The following is a 16,810-nucleotide window of genomic DNA, read 5'->3' on the forward strand; positions in this document are numbered from 1 at the left end:
AGTGTTGGCCTGTAGTAGTGTAGTACTATAGTGTTGGCCTGTAGTAGTGTAGTACTGTAGTGTTGGCCTGTAGTAGTGTAGTACTGTAGTGTTGGCCTGTAGTAGTGTAGTACTATAGTGTTGGCCTGTAGTAGTGTAGTACTGTAGTGTTGGCCTGTAGTAGTGTAGTACTGTAGTACTGTAGTACTGTAGTACTGTAGTACTGTAGTACTGTAGTAGTGTAGTACTGTAGTAGTGTAGTAGTGTTGGCCTGTAGTAGTGTAGTACTGTAGTGTTGGCCTGTAGTAGTGTAGTACTATAGTGTTGTACTGTAGTAGTGTAGTACTGTAGTAGTGTTGGCCTGTAGTAGTGTAGTACTATAGTGTTGGCCTGTAGTAGTGTAGTACTGTAGTGTTGGCCTGTAGTAGTGTAGTACTGTAGTGTTGGCCTGTAGTAGTGTAGTACTGTAGTGTTGGCCTGTAGTAGTGTAGTACTGTAGTAGTGTAGTACTGTAGTGTTGGCCTGTAGTAGTGTAGTACTATAGTGTTGTACTGTAGTAGTGTAGTACTGTAGTAGTGTAGTACTATAGTGTTGGCCTGTAGTAGTGTAGTACTGTAGTGTTGGCCTGTAGTAGTGTAGTACTGTAGTGTTGGCCTGTAGTAGTGTAGTACTGTAGTGTTGGCCTGTAGTAGTGTAGTACTGTAGTAGTGTAGTACTGTAGTGTTGGCCTGTAGTAGTGTAGTACTGTAGTAGTGTAGTACTGTAGTGTTGGCCTGTAGTAGTGTAGTACTGTAGTAGTGTAGTACTGTAGTGTAGTACTGTAGTAGTGTAGTACTGTAGTGTTGGCCTGTAGTAGTGTAGTACTGTAGTGTTGGCCTGTAGTAGTGTAGTACTGTAGTGTTGGCCTGTAGTAGTGTAGTGTAGTAGTGTAGTACTGTAGTAGTGTAGTACTGTAGTAGTGTAGTACTGTAGTAGTGTAGTACTGTAGTAGTGTAGTACTGTAGTAGTGTAGTAGTGTAGTACTGTAGTGTTGGCCTGTAGTAGTGTAGTACTATAGTAGTGTAGTACTGTAGTAGTGTAGTACTGTAGTGTTATAATGTGCTGTACAGCAGCTGCAGCTGTGGCTTGTGCTCTTCGACAGCTGTGCCACATTTCTACTGACTTAGAGGGAATACAGTGTGTCCTTATCAAGGGGAAAACCTAGCTTTCACAACACATTACATGACACATAGGTGTAGGGGCATCATGGAACCAGAGAAACAAGAGGCATTTCCACAGTGGAAACTGCACACACACACAGGAAGTGCCCTGGGTTAGACAGCTCATACAGCCAGCCTGGTCATGCTTGGTTGAGCAAATAACAATACCAAGCAATAATTAGCAGAAAGGATGTCATTCTACTGGAACTGATCAAGGGGCACTATGCCTTCTGGGTAAATGCATCTGGCTATGTATGTTATGAGTGTGTGTGTGTGTGTGTGTGTGTGTGTGTGTGTGTGTGTGTGTGTGTGTGTGTGTGTGTGTGTGTGTGTGTGTGCGTGCCCTCTGTCAGCTCTCTGCCAAAACCATTTACAAACCTGAGACTCCAGCTGCCATCACCGCGAGGGAATGAAAACATCACTCGGTTCATAATGACAATGGAGCTGTCCAATCGTCAGCCTGCTGATCCCTACACTCTAGAAGCAAAAACTGTTTTTCGGCCGTCCCCATAGGGAAGACCCTTTGAGGAACTCCTTTTGGCATCAATTTAGAACACTTTTGGGTTCCATGTAGAACACTTTCCACACCTTGATTCTGTTCCACCCTCTCCACACCTTTACTCTGTTCCACCCTCTCCACACCTTTACTCTGTTCCACCCTCTCCACACCTTTACTCTGTTCCACCCTCTCCACACCTTTACTCTGTTCCACCCTCTCCACACCTTTACTCTGTTCCACCCTCTCCACACCTTTACTCTGTTCCACCCTCTCCACACCTTTACTCTGTTCCACCCTCTCCACACCTTTACTCTGTTCCACCCTCTCCACACCTTTACTCTGTTCCACCCTCTCCACACCTTTACTCTGTTCCACCCTCTCCACACCTTTACTCTGTTCCACCCTCTCCACACCTTTACTCTGTTCCACCCTCTCCACACCTTTACTCTGTTCCACCCTCTCCACACCTTTACTCTGTTCCACCCTCTCCACACATTTACTCTGTTCCACCCTCTCCACACCTTTACTCTGTTCCACCCTCTCCACACCTTTACTCTGTTCCACCCTCTCCACACCTTTACTCTGTTCCACCCTCTCCACACCTTTACTCTGTTCCACCCTCTCCACACCTTTACTCTGTTCCACCCTCTCCACACCTTTACTCTGTTCCACCCTCTTCACACCTTTACTCTGTTCCACCCTCTCCACACCTTTACTCTGTTCCACCCTCTCCACACCTTTACTCTGTTCCACCCTCTCCACACCTTTACTCTGTTCCACCCTCTTCACACACACTCACACACTCACTCCCCCTCCCCCCAAAACACACACTTATAACAAAGCCAGATGTATTTTACAGTAGTTATATGTACATTTGTTTTTATGTATTTAACCAGACAAGTCAGTAAAGAACAAATTCCTACTTACAATGACAGCCTAGACCGGCCAAACCCGGACGACGCTGGGCCAATTGAGCGCCGCTCCTATGGGATGCCCAATCCCGGCCAGTTGTGATACAGCCTGGATTCGAACCAGGGTGTCTGTAGTGACACCTCCGGCACTGAGATGCAGTGCCACTCGGGGAGCGCGAGCACGCACGCACGCACGCACACACACACCCTATGAAACAGGGTTGGTTATGCACAGACTCCCTTTAGACTCAGTAATGTAGGAAAACCTTCCATATCCCTCCACTCCTCCAACACTGATTAAATGAGGACATATAATATACCAGCTATCTGTGTGTTAACTCTTTACTGTCTGAAGTGATAAGAGGGGGGGGGGGTTAACTCCCTGGAGGCAATCAGGTAGATTGGCCAGTCACAATGTCAATTTCCACACGTAGATAGGCCTTCGGGGTTATATTGAGAGAGTGATCATAAAATATAAATTCAATAGAATAGAACACTTTATTTTGCGATCAAAGCGCGCTGGTTTATTTACATTGTAAACTGCACAACATGACTATTTGAACTGTACTCTGCTGAGCCTATGGTATAGTAACCAATATAGCTACGGCCTTCCTCTCGGTCTTTCACTCCTAGTGGGATGCAGGGCATGTCTTTGACTGGTTGGTGAGAACTCAGTGTGTGCTGGGCTGCCTGGCTGAAGGGCCCGAGGGCTGGGACTGCATTCAGACTGCATCCATTCCTTTACAAAGAGCCATTTATTAGGTGGCCAAGCTGAATAGCTGTTTTCAATGCTCAGCCACAATCTCTCATAGTCCCTTTGGAGAGCATCCATGAGTGTCTCTCTCTCTCTGTCTATCTCTCTCTGTCTCTCTCTCTCTGTCTCTCTCTCTCTGTCTCTCTCTCTCTGTCTCTCTGTCTGTCTCTCTGTCTGTCTCTCTCTCTGTCTCTCTCTGTTTCTCTCTGTTTCTCTCTGTTTCTCTCTGTTTCTCTGTTTGTCTCTCTCTCTCTGTCTCTCTCTCTCTCTCTCTCCCTCTCTCTCTCTTTGTCTCCCTCTCTCTCTTTGTCTCCCTCTCTCTCTTTGTCTCCCTCTCTCTGTCTCTCTCTCTCAAGGCTTGGTTTTCCCATAAACCTATCTTCGTGCCTATGAAAGATGTGGGTTGTTTTTGGGGTTGTTTCTGCTTTTTTAAAGTTGTGTTGGTCTGTGTAGAAATAAAAATGTGGTTAAGAAGCTTCATATTCAACTTCAATGACCCTCTATTCCCAAGTGTTACTCTGCTGCGATGAATTGGACACGCTAAGCAGCCGGTTGTCAACATGCTAAGCAGCCTGTTGTCAACATGCTAAGCAGCCGGTTGTCAACATGCTAAGCAGCCGGTTGTCAACATGCTAAGCAGCCTGTTGTCAACATGCTAAGCAGCCTGTTGTCAACATGCTAAGCAGCCTGTTGTCAACATGCTAAGCAGCCTGTTGTCAACATGCTAAGCATGCTAAGCAGATACCACTGTCTGTCACTTAATGAAACATGGAGGTCTGGCTGTTTCATATTCTAACAGTGATTGTATGTCAGCAACAACATAATAATAAATAAAGAATACAAATAAATAAAGAATAGAATAGAATACATATTTCTCTATCTCTCCTATTCATTGAGCTGAGTAGCGCACCTGTTGTAAAGGTACTTTCCCATCGCCTGTTGGAGATGGAAGCAGTAGCTTTGATTAGGTGATATTACAGATTTCGTCTTCGATTAAAACAGTGACATCACGAAGTCCTTCAACATGAGAAACATGTGTGTGTTTATTTTTTTAGGTCGCTAGGTTGTTTAAAAAAACAGGAATAGCCTAGGGCTACAATGTTGTCCTATGTCTTCTAGACGCAAGATAACGTGACAGTTTGGAAAAATGTGCAGAAATGTCAACACGTGTTTGGCTGCTGGCTGGGTTCAGTGCTCCCACCAAGACCTGATCATATCGGCGACATGAACTGCTTCTATTCCAGTATTGACCCGTGAGGGACAGACTCGTTGAATAGAGAAAGACAGACAGGCACAGGCCTAAATAAAGACTACATTATTTAGATTAAAACAATAAACTGAATGTAATAAACTCACCAACTCCGATTTTCTCCTCTTCCGTCGGGGTCCACATGATCCTGGTAAAATTCCAGGTAAACCAAGCACGGGTTCGCCGTTATCATGGAAAAAGGACCGGGAAAAGTTGCATAAACCGCTCAGATCCACGGAAATATATCACTGCATCTCAACGCCTTGCAAATAAAAGAAAACCAAAGTGGAATGTGCGTTCATGTTTCGCCTCTGAAACGATGCATTTTCTGGTCCGGTCCACAGTCAGTGCATCTTGCTGTCATACAACAACGTTGACTCAGTCTATCGCAGTAAGTGCTAGGAGGTTGTTATCCTATCCGGTTGAGGCTGCCTCGTCACTTCTGTACGAATCTCTCAACTCTATCAATGCAGCCGCAGCATCTCCAGCGGTCCACTGCCGGGATGGAGAGAAACACCTTATTTATTCATTTCAAACCTCCGGGTACACAGCAACACAGCACAGCAGGTTCATTTTCTGTCTGTCGATCCCGAACTCGTTTTTGGGTCGGATAAATTGATAATACATGCTTTAAAACGGTCCTATATCGCTGTGGAATAACAAGTCAACCATTTAAAGCCCACGGAGAGAGTGAATGTCGCAACAGCACTGAGAGAAAGAGAGAGAAAGAGAGAGGAGGGGAGAGAGAGAGAGAGAGAGAGAGGAAGAGAGAGAGATGTCCAGTTGTTTACGATGTAACTGGAGTGTGTGAACGGGATACTCAATGCAGTCACCGCTGCGCCATCTTTTAGCCTATCCACATAACGCAAATTGCCAAATAGTTCATCCTTTGATGGGACACAGATGGGGCATAGAGACAAAACAACACCGCATCCCAAACCAAAGCTCATTATAGGAACTAAAGCCAGGAGAGGAGAGAGATCTAGGTTAAGGTATGCCAACTGTCTCTCTCTCTCGCTGATCTGTGTGTGTGTGTGTGTGTGTGTGTGTGTGTGTGTGTGTGTGTGTGAGAAAGAGAGAGGTGCCAGCTGATGCTGTCCAAGTTGTTGTCTTTACCAATGAGTCCATTTGTCTTTGTTACACACACACACACACACACACACACACACACACACACACACACACACACACTCAGTTACAAAAGTTAGAAAGCAACAGTGTTTTGGAAAACAGCGAAACTGTTAAATCAATCACAGAACTAAATGGGTACTGCAATGGCATTTCTATTGAAGGTCTATTACCCTACAGAAAAATCCCATGATTTCACCTGTGGATAATCACATGATCTCACCTGTGGATAATCACATCAATCAATGATCAATGATCTCACCTGTGGATTGGATAATCACATGATCTCATCTGTGGAAAATCACAATTTCACCTGTGGATAATCACATAATTTCACCTGTGGATAATCACATGATCTCACCTGTGGGAAATCACATGATCTCACCTGTGGAAAATCACATAATTTCACCTGTGGATAATCACATGATCTCACCTGTGGATAATCACATGATCTCACCTGTGGAAAATCCCATGATTTCACCTATGGAAAATCCCATGATTTCACCTGTGGTAAAAACACAGTTTCACATTAATTTTCACGTTCCTTTACATGTTTGTCAGGTACCTTCACATACAATCACAAGAAAAAACTTTTGGAACACTTCACACGTGTTCACATGTGGAATTCAAATGGTTTTTCCCCATAAGAGTTGGTTCAACGTGAGGAAAGACCTTGGGACAACAAGCTCTGTAGACCTTGGGACAACAAGCTCTGTAGACCTTGGGACAACAAGCTCTGTAGACCTTGAGACAACAAGCTCTGTAGACCTTGGGACAACAAGCTCTGTAGACCTTGGGACAACAAGCTCTGTAGACCTTGGGACAACAAGCTCTGTAGACCTTGGGACAACAAGCTCTGTAGACCTTGGGACAACAAGCTCTGTAGACCTTGGGACAACAAGCTCTGTAGACCTTGGGACAACAAGCTCTGTAGACCTTGGGACAACAAGCTCTGTAGACCTTGGGACAACAAGCTCTGTAGACCTTGGGACAACAAGCTCTGTAGACCTTGGGACAACAAGCTCTGTAGGCCTTGGGACAACAAGCTCTGTAGACCTTGGGACAACAAGCTCTGTAGACCAAGCTGTATGTAAATTGCATTATATTCCCTATATATATATATATATATACTTCTTTTGATCAGAACCTTATAGACCCTGGTGAAATTAGTGCACTGTAGAGGTAATAGGGTTCTATAGGGGACATGATCTGTCTTTTCACAGACACAAACAGCATCGGCAGAAGATGTAGAGCCAATGTACTAATCCCGCTCCCGTAGTCGTGTACTAATCGCGTTCCCATAGTCGCGTTCCCATAGCTATGTTCCCATAGTCGTGTACTATCGTGTTCCCATAGTCGTGTACTAATCGCGTTCCCATAGTCGTGTACTAATCGCGTTCCCATAGTCGTGTACTATCGTGTTCCCATAGTCATGTTCCCATAGTCGTACTATCGTGTTCCCATAGTCGTGTTCCCATAGTCGTGTACTATCGTGTTCCCATAGTCGTGTACTAATCGCATTCCCATAGTCGTGTACTAATCGCGTTCCCATAGTCGTGTACTAATCGCGTTCCCATAGTCGCGTTCCCATAGTCGTGTACTATCGTGTTCCCATAGTCGTGTTCCCATAGTCGTGTACTATCGTGTTCCCATAGTCGTGTACTATCGTGTTCCCATAGTCGCGTACTATCGTGTTCCCATAGTCGTGTTCCCATAGTCGTGTACTATCGCGTTCCCATAGTCGTGTACTAATCGCGTTCCCATAGTCGTGTACTATCGCGTTCCCATAGTCGTGTTCCCATAGTCGTGTACTATCGTGTTCCCATAGTCGTGTTCCCATAGTCGTGTACTATCGTGTTCCCATAGTCGTGTACTAATCGCGTTCCCATAGTCGTGTACTAATCGCGTTCCCATAGTCGTGTACTATCGCGTTCCCATAGTCGTGTTCCCATAGTCGTGTACTATCGTGTTTCCATAGTCGCGTTCCCATAGTCACGTTCCCATAGTCGTGTACTTTCGTGTTCCCATAGCCGTGTACTAATCGCGTTCCCATAGTCGTGTACTATCGTGTTCCCATAGTCATGTTCCTATAGTCGTGTACTATCGTGTTCCCATAGTCGTGTACTATCGTGTTCCCATAGTCGTGTACTAATCGCATTCCCATAGTCGCGTTCCCATAGTCGTGTACTATCGTGTTCCCATAGTCGTGTTCCCATAGTCGTGTACTATCGTGTTCCCATAGTCGTGTACTAATCGCGTTCCCATAGTCGTGTACTAATCGCGTTCCCATAGTCGCGTTCCCATAGTCGTGTACTATCGTGTTCCCATAGTCGTGTACTAATCGCGTTCCCATAGTCGTGTACTATCGTGTTCCCATAGTCATGTTCCCATAGTCGTGTACTATCGTGTTCCCATAGTCATGTTCCCATAGTCGTGTACTATCGTGTTCCCATAGTCATGTTCCCATAGTCGTGTACTAATCGCGTTCCCATAGTCGCGTTCCCATAGTCGTGTTCCCATAGTCGTGTTCCCATAGTCGTGTTCCTATAGTCGTGTTCCCATAGTCGTGTTCCCATAGTCGTGTACTATCGTGTTCCCATAGTCATGTTCCCATAGTCGTGTACTATCGTGTTCCCATAGTCATGTTCCCATAGTCGTGTACTATCGTGTTCCCATAGTCATGTTCCCATAGTCGTGTACTAATCGCGTTCCCATAGTCGTGTTCCCATAGTCGTGTACTATCGTGTACTATCCCATAGTCGTGTTCCCATAGTCGTGTACTATCGTGTTCCCATAGTCGTGTACTAATCGCGTTCCCATAGTCGTGTACTAATCGCGTTCCCATAGTCGTGTACTATCGCGTTCCCATAGTCGTGTTCCCATAGTCGTGTACTATCGTGTTTCCATAGTCGCGTTCCCATAGTCACGTTCCCATAGTCGTGTACTATCGTGTTCCCATAGCCGTGTACTAATCGCGTTCCCATAGTCGTGTACTATCGTGTTCCCATAGTCATGTTCCCATAGTCGTGTACTATCGTGTTCCCATAGTCGTGTACTAATCGCATTCCCATAGTCGCGTTCCCATAGTCGTGTACTATCGTGTTCCCATAGTCGTGTTCCCATAGTCGTGTACTAATCGCGTTCCCATAGTCGTGTACTAATCGCGTTCCCATAGTCGCGTTCCCATAGTCGTGTACTATCGTGTTCCCATAGTCGTGTACTAATCGCGTTCCCATAGTCGTGTACTATCGTGTTCCCATAGTCATGTTCCCATAGTCGTGTACTATCGTGTTCCCATAGTCGTGTACTAATCGCGTTCCCATAGTCGCGTTCCCATAGTCGTGTTCCCATAGTCGTGTTCCCATAGTCGTGTTCCTATAGTCGTGTTCCCATAGTCGTGTACTATCGTGTTCCCATAGTCATGTTCCCATAGTCATGTACTATCGTGTTCCCATAGTCATGTTCCCATAGTCGTGTACTATCGTGTTCCCATAGTCATGTTCCCATAGTCGTGTACTATCGTGTTCCCATAGTCATGTTCCCATAGTCGTGTACTAATCGCGTTCCCATAGTCGTGTTCCCATAGTCGTGTACTATCGTGTTCCCATAGTCATGTTCCCATAGTCGTGTACTATCGTGTTCCCATAGTCGTGTTCCCATAGTCGTGTTCCCATAGTCGCGTACTAATCGCGTTCCCATAGTCGTGTACTAATCGCGTTCCCATAGTCGTGTACTAATCGCGTTCCCATAGTCGTGTTCCCATAGTCGCGTACTATCGTGTTCCCATAGTCATGTTCCCATAGTCGTGTACTATCGTGTTCCGATAGTCATGTTCCCATAGTCGTGTACTATCGTGTTCCCATAGTCGTGTTCCCATAGTTGCGTTCCCATAGTCGTGTTCCCATAGTCGCGTACAATCGCAAAACAGCAAAGACAAGTATAATCATCCAAAATTGAAGTGAAATTGTCAGACTCCAGACACCCAAAGTCACAGAATGTTCTCACTGCTACCTCACAGCAAGCAGTAGCCATTTGTTTATTTCTCCTTTATTTAACCAGGTAGGCCAGTTGAGAACAAGTTCTCATTTACAACTGAGACCTGGCCAAGATAAAGCAAAACAGTGCGGCACAAACAACAACACAGAGTTACACATGGAATAAACAAACATACAGTCAATAATACAATAGAAAAGTCTATATACAGTGAGTGCAAATGAGGTAAGATTGGGGAGGTAAAGGCAAAAAAAATAGGCCATAGTGGCGAAGTAATTACAATTTAGCAATTAAACACTGGAGTGATTGATGTGCAGAAGATGAATGTGCAAAGTAGAGATACTGGGGTGCAAAGGAGCAACAACATAAAAAAAAAAATAATAAATAACAATATGGGGATGAGGTAGTTGGGTGGGCTATTTACAGATGGGCTATGTACAGATGGGCTATTTACAGATGGGCTATGGTGCAATGATCTGTGAGCTGCTCTGACAGCTGATGATGGACCCTGAACAGCTTCTATACCCCAAAGGCATACGTCCACTACATAGTGAGTCCCGGCAGCTATTGGTTAACTATTTAGCGATCTGCATTTACTCTTTTTTCACTCATCACATACTCTGCTGCTACTGTTCACTATCTGTCACTGTATTCCTAGTTATATGTACACATGTACCTCAATTACAGCGTACCCCTGCATGGCAGGGGGCGGCAGGGTAGCCTAGTGGTTAGAGCGTTGGACTAGTAACCGGAAGGTTGCAAGTTCAAACCCCAGAGCTGACAAGGTACAAATCTGTCGTTCTGCCCCTGATTAGGCAGTTAACCCACTGTTCCCAGGCCGTCATTGAAAATAAGAATCTGTTCTTAACTGACTTGCCTAGTTAAATAAAGGTAAAATAAATTTTAAAAAACATAGACTCAGTACTGGTACCCTGTGTATAGAGCCTAGTTATCATTACTCAGTACTGGTACCCTGTGTATAGAGCCTAGTTATCCTTACTCATTGACTCAGTACTGGTACCCTGTGTATAGAGCCTAGTTATCATTACTCAGTACTGGTACCCTGTGTATATAACCTAGTTATCATTACTCAGTACTGGTACCCTGTGTATAGAGCCTAGTTATCATTGACTCAGTACTGGTACCCTGTGTATGGAGCCTAGTTATCATTACTCAGTACTGGTACCCTGTGTATATAACCTAGTTATCATTACTCAGTACTGGTACCCTGTGTATAGAGCCTAGTTATCATTGACTCAGTACTGGTACCCTGTGTATAGAGTTGAGTGTAGTCTGGCCCAGGAGTGGGAAGGTGAACGGAAAGGCTCTGGAGCAACGAACCGCCCTTGCTGTCTCTGCCTGGCCGGTTCCCCTCTTTCCACTGGGATTCTCTGCCTCTAACCCTATTACAGGGGCTGAGTCACTGGCTTGCTGGGGCTCTCTCATGCCGTCCCTGGAGGGGGTGCGTCACCTGAGTGGGTTGATTCACTGTTGTGGTCATCCTGTCTGGGTTGGCGCCCCCCCCCCCCCTTGGGTTGTGCCGTGGCGGAGATCTTTGTGGGCTATACTCAGCCTTGTCTCAGGATGGTAGGTTGGTGGTTGAAGATATCCCTCTAGTGGTGTGGGGGCTGTGCTTTGGCAAAGTGGGTGGGGTTATATCCTTCCTGTTTGGCCCTGTCCGGGGGTGTCCTCGGATGGGGCCACAGTGTCTCCTGACCCCTCCTGTCTCAGCCTCCAGTATTTATGCTGCAGTAGTTTATGTGTCGGGGGGCTGGGGTCAGTTTGTTATATCTGGAGTACTTCTCCTGTCCTATTCGGTGTCCTGTGTGAATCTAAGTGTGCGTTCTCTAATTCTCTCCTTCTCTCTTTCTTTCTCTCTCTCGGAGGACCTGAGCCCTAGGACCATGCCCCAGGACTACCTGACATGATGACTCCTTGCTGTCCCCAGTCCACCTGGCCATGCTGCTGTTCCAGTTTCAACTGACCTGAGCCCTAGGACCATGCCCCAGGACTACCTGACATGATGACTCCTTGCTGTCCCCAGTCTACCTGGCCATGCTGCTGCTCCAGTTTCAACTTCCACCTGACTGTGCTGCTGCTCTAGTTTCAACTGTTCTGCCTTATTATTATTCGACCATGCTGGTCATTTATGAACATTGAACATCTTGACCATGTTCTGTTATAATCTCCACCCGGCACAGCCAGAAGAGGACTGGCCACCCCACATAGCCTGGTTCCTCTCTAGGTTTCTTCCTAGGTATTGGCCTTTCTAGGGAGTTTTTCCTAGCCACCGTGCTTCTCCACCTGCATTGCTTGCTGTTTGGGGTTTTAGGCTGGGTTTCTGTACAGCACTTTGAGATATCAGCTGATGTACGAAGGGCTATATAAATAAATTTGATTTGATTTGATTTGATTTATAGAGCCTAGTTATCATTACTCATTGACGCAGTACTGGTACCCTGTGTATAGAGCCAAGTTATCATTACTCAGTACTGGTACCCTGTGTATAGAGCCTAGTTATCATTACTCATTGACTCAGTACTGGTACCCTGTGTATAAGAGCCTAGTTATCATTACTCAGTACTGGTACCCTGTGTATAGAGCCTAGTTATCATTCCTCATTGACTCAGTACTGGTACCCTGTGTATAGAGCCTAGTTATCATTACTCAGTACTGGTACCCTGTGTATAGAGCCTAGTTATCATTACTCATTGACTCAGTACTGGTACCCCGTGTATAGAGCCTAGTTATCATTACTCAGTACTGGTACCCTGTGTATAGAGCCTAGTTATCACTACTCAGTACTGGTACCCTGTGTATAGAGCCTAGTTATCATTACTCAGTACTGGTACCCTGTGTATAGAGCCTAGTTATCATTACTCAGTACTGGTACCCTGTGTATAGAGCCTAGTTATCATTACTCAGTACTGGTACCCTGTGTATAGAGCCTAGTTATCATTACTCAGTACTGGTACCCTGTGTATAGAGCCTAGTTATCATTACTCAGTACTGGTACCCTGTGTATAGAGCCTAGTTATCATTACTCAGTACTGGTACCCTGTGTATAGAGCCTAGTTATCATTACTCAGTACTGGTACCCTGTGTATAGAGCCTAGTTATCATTACTCAGTACTGGTACCCTGTGTATAGAGCCTAGTTATCATTACTCAGTACTGGTACCCTGTGTATAGAGCCTAGTTATCATTACTCAGTACTGGTACCCTGTGTATAGAGCCTAGTTATCATTACTCAGTACTAGTACCCTGTGTATGGAGCCTAGTTATCATTACTCAGTACTGGTACCCTGTGTATGGAGCCTAGTTATCCTTACTCATTGACTCAGTACTGGTACCCTGTGTATAGAGCCTAGTTATCATTACTCAGTACTGGTACCCTGTGTATATAACCTAGTTATCATTACTCAGTACTGGTACCCTGTGTATAGAGCCTAGTTATCATTGACTCAGTACTGGTACCCTGTGTATAGAGCCTAGTTATCATTCCTCATTGACTCAGTACTGGTACCCTGTGTATAGAGCCTAGTTATCATTACTCAGTACTGGTACCCTGTGTATAGAGCCTAGTTATCATTACTCATTGACTCAGTACTGGTACCCCGTGTATAGAGCCTAGTTATCATTACTCAGTACTGGTACCCTGTGTATAGAGCCTAGTTATCATTCCTCATTGACTCAGTACTGGTACCCTGTGTATAGAGCCTAGTTATCATTACTCAGTACTGGTACCCTGTGTATAGAGCCTAGTTATCATTACTCATTGACTCAGTACTGGTACCCCGTGTATAGAGCCTAGTTATCATTACTCAGTACTGGTACCCTGTGTATAGAGCCTAGTTATCACTACTCAGTACTGGTACCCTGTGTATAGAGCCTAGTTATCATTACTCAGTACTGGTACCCTGTGTATAGAGCCTAGTTATCATTACTCAGTACTGGTACCCTGTGTATAGAGCCTAGTTATCATTACTCAGTACTGGTACCCTGTGTATAGAGCCTAGTTATCATTACTCAGTACTGGTACCCTGTGTATAGAGCCTAGTTATCATTACTCAGTACTGGTACCCTGTGTATAGAGCCTAGTTATCATTACTCAGTACTGGTACCCTGTGTATAGAGCCTAGTTATCATTACTCGGTACTGGTACCCTGTGTATAGAGCCTAGTTATCATTACTCAGTACTGGTACCCTGTGTATAGAGCCTAGTTATCATTACTCAGTACTGGTACCCTGTGTATAGAGCCTAGTTATCATTACTCAGTACTGGTACCCTGTGTGTGCCTTCTGGTTTCTCTCTTTTAAAAAAAATATATATTTATTGTAAACCTTTATTTAACTAGGCAAGCCAAAATCTTATTTACAATGACGGCCTAGGAACTGTGGGTTAACTGCCTTGTTCAGGGGAAGAACTACAGATTTTTTACCTTGTCAGCTCGGGGATTCGATCTTGCAACCTTTCGGTTAGTAGTCCAACGCTCTAAACCACTAGGCTACCTGCAGCCTCTTCAAATAGAACACTATATACTCTGAATATGAATCTCATCATAGACACCTGGTGATATTCAGGATATTCCTTTTGGATAACACTTCTACTGCATGTATAAAGCTTCAGAACATGTACTAACCTTAATGTCTTGAAACAAAGCTTATAATGCGCTAAAGCTTAACATTGTGAACAGACTCAAACTGGTCTGTTAGTCAGGATATTTAGTCATGAGATTAGTTGCTTTACCGTTGCAATGCGCCGGATGATGGCTTGTCATAAAGTAGCTCTCGGTTGATAATGACAGCTCCTAGGTCCTCTGTACTGACACCGGTCATGGCAGATGTTGTCCATGTAGGTTTCATGTGCTCTTGCAGGAGGGCTTCGCCCACGACAGAAAACCAAGGTTTAAGGTGAATTCCCATAAGAGGGAACCCACAGTAACAGACCGCTGAGTAGGCGGCTAGCACGGGGTTCCTGCAACAGTGGTGAGCTGATTACGGGCTTCTGAGTGGCGCAGAAGTCTAAGGCACTGCATCTCAGCGCAAGAGGCGTCACTACAGTCCCTGGTTCGATTCCAGGCTGTATCACATCCGGTCTTGATTTGGCGGCGCCCAGCGACGGCCGGGGTAGGCCGGGGTAGGCCGTCATTGTAACTAAGAATTGTGTTCACCCCGCTATCATCCAGAAGGCGAGGTCAGTACAGGTGCATCATCACCACCCGAGCCACTGCCTGTTCACCCCGCTATCATCCAGAAGGCGAGGTCAGTACAGGTGCATCATCACCACCCGAGCCACTGCCTGTTCTTAACTGACTTTTAAATTTTAAAAATGACAAGTGTAATAATGCATTTCACATTAACAGCCTTGCAATCTAGCGAAGGAATCGCAACAGAGTAGGAGGCAGCCGCATCCTGTACGGCCCCAGATCTCGGCTACAGATTAGCCAAGTGACAAGACATATCCTGTACGGCCCCTGATCTCGGCTACAGATTAGCCAAGTGACAAGACATATCCTGTACGGCCCCAGATCTCAGCTACAGATTAGCCAAGTGACAAGACATATCCTGTACGGCCCCTGATCTCGGCTACAGATTAGCCAAGTGACAAGACGTATCCTGTACGGCCCCAGATCTCAGCTACAGATTAGCCAAGTGACAAGACGTATCCTGTACGGCCCCAGAGTGACAAGACACTTACTTGCAAGTTAAAAATAACACACTAGTCTGGCAAGACACACAGGAGACACACACAGAGAGAGAGAGAGAGAGAGAGAGAGAGGAGATGCACACACACACAGAGAGAGAGAGAGAGAGAGAGAGAGAGAGAGATGCACACACACACACAGAGAGAGAGAGAGAGATGCACACACACACACAGAGAGAGAGAGAGAGAGATGCACACACACACACAGAGAGAGAGAGAGAGAGATGCACACACACAGAGAGAGAGATGCACACACACACAGAGAGAGAGAGAGAGATGCACACACACAGAGAGAGAGAGAGAGAGAGAGAGAGAGATGCACACACACACACGCACACACACACACACACAGAGAGATGCACACACACACACACAGAGTTATGCACACACACAGAGAGAGAGAGAGATGCGCACACACACACACACACAGAGAGATGCACACACACACACACACAGAGAGAGAGATGCACACACACACACACACACAGAGAGAGAGAAGAGAGAGAAAGAGAGAGAGAGATGCACACACACATACACTGATACAGTCCTTGGTGACTCCAGTTGTTGACTTTGATCCTGGTGAAGGGAGGACCGGTAGAGAAAGGGTAGCCTGGAGAACACACACACACACTCACCCACCAACACACACACACATTATTCCCTCCCGGCGACAGTTTACTATCAGTCATGTTCTCAGATAAGAGGATGACTGTATATTAGTTGAGTTTCTGCTTCCCTTGTTACTCAGCTTTCTAGGGAAACATCATTACGACCATTCAATAACATCCTGTATGTTTCGATAAAACTGTCCGTAACAACGAACATCGACACCAGTTAAGGGCAAAACTCAAATGGAGCTGAAATATTTGAAATATGCAGCACATTGTGTTGAAATCGGCTCGACATTTTCATTCAAGTCCAGACAGTTTCTCCTTGTAGAATAGAGAAAGGGAGATTAGGAGGAGGTAAAAAAAGGTCTATAGATCACTACATTAAATAGAACATTATATGGTATCTCTACGACCTTCTCTGCATTTAATAACTGCATTGTTAGAAGTATTGGCCAAGAGGTTTGTCCTTGTGTGAGGGCAGAGCGACGTCTTTTCCTGGAGATTGGCACAGGAACTCAGTAAGAATTATACAGAACATTGTATCTCTATGGCAGAGATAGTCAAATCTTACCCTACAAAGTCCAGAGTTCTGCTTGGGTTTCTGTTCGACCTGATAACTGCACCCATATGGTGTCTAAGTCACTGTGTGATTAGAGGGAAGTAGGAAGAACAAATGACATGAGTGGAACTTTCTTCGAGGTCCAGATTTGTATTGGATGGCTTCTACGGTGTTCACTAGATAAATCATGACTGCATTCTTGTTTATTTACCCAGACAGTCA

This window comes from Oncorhynchus kisutch, linkage group LG1, assembly GCF_002021735.2.
Source record: "Oncorhynchus kisutch isolate 150728-3 linkage group LG1, Okis_V2, whole genome shotgun sequence".
Classification (NCBI taxonomy): Eukaryota; Metazoa; Chordata; class Actinopteri; order Salmoniformes; family Salmonidae; genus Oncorhynchus; species Oncorhynchus kisutch.